The sequence below is a fragment of the Lissotriton helveticus genome, chromosome 7 (assembly GCF_964261635.1).
Source record: "Lissotriton helveticus chromosome 7, aLisHel1.1, whole genome shotgun sequence".
Classification (NCBI taxonomy): Eukaryota; Metazoa; Chordata; class Amphibia; order Caudata; family Salamandridae; genus Lissotriton; species Lissotriton helveticus.
Genome location: NC_136068.1, coordinates 473,399,909 through 473,404,908, shown reverse-complemented (window position 1 = coordinate 473,404,908; position 5,000 = coordinate 473,399,909). Strand labels below are relative to the sequence as shown.

At 58.5% G+C, this 5,000-nt stretch overlaps 1 protein-coding gene across 1 annotated transcript in view; it reads right to left on the bottom strand.

Moving 5' to 3' along the window:
• LOC144768631 (uncharacterized) overlaps positions 1–5,000 on the bottom strand; it is a 1,076,067-nt gene that overhangs the window by 446,786 nt on the left and 624,281 nt on the right. The gene's annotated exons all lie outside the window — the stretch shown is intronic.

The window sequence follows — 5,000 nt, the reverse complement described above, 5'->3', positions numbered from 1 at the left end:
TGGTGGTGATCGTGGTGATGGTGATGGTGATCGTGGTGGTGGTGATGATCGTGGTGATCGTGGTGGTGGTGGTGGTGGTGATGGTGATGGTGATCGTGGTGGTGGTGATGGTGATCGTGGTGGTGGTGATCGTGGTGGTGGTGGTGGTGATCGTGGTGGTGGTGATAGTGGTGGTGGTGATGGTGATGGTGATCGTGGTGGTGGTGATGGTGATCGTGGTGGTGGTGATCGTGGTGATCATGGTGGTGGTGGTGGTGGTGATCGTGGTGATGGTGATGGTGATCGTGGTGGTGGTGGTGGTGATGGTGATCGTGGTGGTGGTGGTGGTGATTGTGGTGGTGGTGGTGGTGATGGTGATGGTGATCATGGTGGGGGTGGTGGTGATGGTGGTTGTGGTGATGGTGGTGGTGGTGGTGATGGTGATGGTGGTGGTGGTGATGGTGATCGTGGTGGTGGTGATGGTGATGGTGGTGGTGGTGATGGTGGTGGTGGTGGTGATGGTGATGGTGATCGTGGTGGTGGTGATGGTGATCGTGGTGGTGGTGATCGTGGTGGTGGTGATGGTGATGGTGGTGGTGGTGGTGGTGATCGTGGTGGTGGTGGTGGTGATTGTGGTGGTGGTGATCGTGGTGGGGGTGGTGGTGGTGGTGATGGTGATCGTGGTGGTGGTGATGGTGATCGTGGTGATGGTGATCGTGGTGGTGGTGATCGTGGTGGTGGTGATCGTGGTGGTGGTGATCGTGGTGGTAGTGGTGGTGATCGTGGTGGTGGTGATCGTGGTGATCGTGGTGGTGGTGGTGATCGTGGTGGTGGTGATGGTGATGGTGATGGTGGTGGTGGTGGTGGTGATCGTGGTGGTGGTGGTGGTGATCGTGGTGGTGGTGATCGTGGTGGTGGTGATCGTGGTGGTGGTGATCGTGGTGGGGGTGGTGGTGGTGGTGATGGTGATCGTGGTGGTGGTGATGGTGATCGTGGTGGTGGTGATGGTGATCGTGGTGGTGGTGATGGTGATGGTGATCGTGGTGGTGGTGATGGTGATCGTGGTGGTGGTGATGGTGATCGTGGTGGTGGTGATCGTGGTGGTGGTGATCGTGGTGGTGGTGATCGTGGTGGTGGTGGTGGTGATCGTGGTGGTGGTGATTGTGGTGGTGGTGGTGGTGGTGGTGGTGATGGTGATGGTGATCGTGGTGGGGGTGGTGGTGGTGGTGATGGTGATCGTGGTGGTGGTGGTGGTGATGGTGATCGTGGTGGTGATGGTGATCGTGGTGGTGGTGGTGGTGATCGTGGTGGTGGTGATCGTGGTGATCGTGGTGGTGATGGTGATGGTGGTGGTGATGGTGATCGTGGTGATGGTGATGGTGGTGGTGATGGTGATGCTGATGGTGATGGTGATCGTGGTGGTGGTGGTGGTGATCGTGGTGGTGGTGATCGTGGTGGTGGTGATCGTGGTGGTGGTGGTGGTGATCGTGGTGGTGGTGATTGTGGTGGTGGTGGTGGTGGTGGTGATGGTGATGGTGGTGATCGTGGTGGTGGTGATGGTGATCGTGGTGGTGGTGGTGGTGGTGGTGATGGTGATGGTGATCGTGGTGGTGGTGATCGTGGTGGTGGTGATGGTGATCGTGGTGGTGGTGGTGGTGGTGGTGATGGTGGTGGTGGTGGTGATGGTGGTGGTGGTGGTGGTGGTGATGGTGATCGTGGTGGTGGTGATGGTGGTGGTGGTGGTGATGGTGATGGTGATCGTGGTGGTGGTGATGGTGATCGTGGTGGTGGTGATCGTGGTGGTGGTGATGGTGATGGTGGTGGTGGTGGTGGTGATCGTGGTGGTGGTGGTGGTGGTGGTGATCGTGGTGGTGGTGATCGTGGTGGTGGTGATCGTGGTGGGGGTGGTGGTGGTGGTGATGGTGATCGTGGTGGTGGTGATGGTGATCGTGGTGGTGGTGATGGTGATCGTGGTGGTGGTGATGTGATCGTGGTGGTGGTGATCGTGGTGGTGGTGATCGTGGTGGTGGTGATCGTGGTGGGGGTGGTGGTGGTGGTGATGGTGATCGTGGTGGTGGTGATGGTGATCGTGGTGGTGGTGATGGTGATCGTGGTGGTGGTGATTGTGGTGGTGGTGGTGGTGGTGGTGATGGTGATCATGGTGGGGGTGGTGGTGGTGGTGATCGTGGTGGTGGTGGTGATGGTGATGGTGATCGTGGTGGTGGTGATCGTGGTGATCGTGGTGGTGGTGGCGATTGTGGTGGTGGTGGTGGTGGTGGTGATGGTGATGGTGATCGTGGTGGTGGTGATGGTGATGGTGATCGTGGTGGTGGTGATGGTGATCGTGGTGGTGGTGATGGTGATCGTGGTGGTGGTGATCGTGGTGGTGGTGATCGTGGTGGTGGTGATCGTGGTGGTGGTGGTGGTGATCGTGGTGGTGGTGATTGTGGTGGTGGTGGTGGTGGTGGTGATGGTGATGGTGATCGTGGTGGGGGTGGTGGTGGTGGTGATGGTGATCGTGGTGGTGGTGGTGGTGATGGTGATCGTGGTGGTGATGGTGATCGTGGTGGTGGTGGTGGTGATCGTGGTGGTGGTGATCGTGGTGATCATGGTGGTGATGGTGATCGTGGTGGTGATGGTGATCGTGGTGATGGTGATGGTGATGGTGGTGGTGATGGTGATGGTGATGGTGATCGTGGTGGGGGTGGTGGTGGTGGTGATGGTGATCGTGGTGGTGGTGGTGGTGATGGTGATCGTGGTGGTGATGGTGATCGTGGTGGTGGTGGTGGTGATCGTGGTGGTGGTGATCGTGGTGATCGTGGTGGTGATGGTGATCGTGGTGGTGGTGATCGTGGTGGTGGTGATGGTGATGGTGATTGTGGTGGTGGTGGTGGTGGTGGTGATGGTGATGGTGATCGTGGTGGTGGTGATCGTGGTGGTGATCGTGGTGGTGGTGATGGTGATCGTGGTGGTGGTGATCGTGGTGGTAGTGATGGTGATGGTGATCGTGGTGGTGGTGGTGGTGGTGGTGATGGTGATGGTGATCGTGGTGGTGGTGATCGTGGTGGTGGTGATGGTGATGGTGATCGTGGTGATGGTGATGGTGATCGTGGTGGTGGTGGTGGTGATCGTGGTGGTGATCGTGGTGATCGTGGTGGTGGTGGTGGTGGTGGTGGTGGTGATCGTGGTGATGGTGATGGTGATCGTGGTGGTGGTGATCGTGGTGGTGGTGATGGTGATGGTGATCGTGGTGGTGGTGGTGGTAGTGATGGTGATCGTGGTGGTGGTGGTGGTGGTGGTGATGGTGATGGTGATCGTGGTGGTGGTGATCGTGGTGGTGGTGATGGTGATCGTGGTGGTGGTGGTGGTGGTGGTGATGGTGGTGGTGGTGGTGATGGTGATCGTGGTGGTGGTGGTGGTGGTGATGGTGATCGTGGTGGTGGTGGTGGTGGTGGTGATGGTGATGGTGATCGTGGTGGTGGTGATCGTGGTGGTGGTGATGGTGATCGTGGTGGTGGTGGTGGTGATGGTGATGGTGATCGTGGTGGTGGTGATCGTGGTGGTGGTGGTGGTGATTGTGGTGGTGGTGATTGTGGTGATCGTGGTGGTGGTGGTGATCGTGGTGGTGGTGGTGATCGTGGTGGTGGTGGTGGTGGTGGTGGTGATGGTGATCGTGGTGGTGGTGATGGTGATCGTGGTGGTGGTGGTGGTGATGGTGATCGTGGTGGTGGTGATCGTGGTGGTGGTGATGGTGATGGTGATAGTGGTGGTGGTGATCGTGGTGGTGGTGATGGTGATGGTGATCGTGGTGGTGGTGGTGGTGGTGATGGTGATCGTGGTGGTGGTGGTGGTGGTGGTGGTGATGGTGATGGTGATCGTGGTGGTGGTGATCGTGGTGGTGGTGATGGTGATCGTGGTGGTGGTGGTGGTGGTGGTGATGGTGGTGGTGGTGGTGATGGTGGTGGTGGTGGTGGTGGTGGTGATCGTGGTGATGGTGATGGTGATCGTGGTGGTGGTGATCGTGGTGGTGGTGATGGTGATGGTGGTGGTGGTGGTGGTGATCGTGGTGGTGGTGATCATGGTGGGGTGATGGTGATGGTGATCGTGGTGGTGGTGGTGGTGGTGGTGATGGTGGTGGTGGTGATGATGGTGATGGTGATCGTGGTGGTGGTGATGGTGATCGTGGTGGTGGTGATGGTGATCGTGGTGGTGGTGATGGTGGTGGTGGTGGTGATGGTGATGGTGATCGTGGTGGTGGTGATGGTGATCGTGGTGGTGGTGATCGTGGTGGTGGTGATGGTGATGGTGATCGTGGTGGTGGTGGTGGTGGTGATGGTGATGGTGATCGTGGTGGTGGTGATCGTGGTGGTGGTGATCGTGGTGGTGGTGATCGTGGTGGTGGTGATGGTGATGGTGATCTTGGTGGTGGTGATGGTGATCGTGGTGGTGGTGATGGTGATCGTGGTGGTGGTGATCGTGGTGGTGGTGATGGTGGTGGTGATCGTGGTGGTGGTGGTGGTGATCGTGGTGATCGTGGTGGTGGTGGTGATGGTGATCGTGGTGGTGGTGGTGGTGATCGTGGTGGTGGTGATCGTGGTGATCGTGGTGGTGGTGATCATGGTGGTGGTGATCGTGGTGGTGGTGGTGATCGTGGTGGTGGTGATCGTGGTGATCGTGGTGGTGGTGGTGATCATGGTGGTGGTGGTGATCATGGTGGTGGTGGTGGTGGTGGTGATGGTGATCGTGGTGGTGGTGATGGTGATCGTGGTGGTGGTGGTGGTGATGGTGATCGTGGTGGTGGTGGTGGTGATCGTGGTGGTGGTGATCGTGGTGATCGTGGTGGTGGTGGTGGTGGTGATGGTGATGGTGATCGTGGTGGTGGTGATCGTGGTGGTGGTGATGGTGATGGTGGTGGTGGTGGTGGTGGTGGTGATCGTGGTGGTGGTGGTGGTGATCGTGGTGGTGGTGATCATGGTGGTGGTGATCGTGGTGGTGATCGTGGTGGTGGTGATGGTGATCGT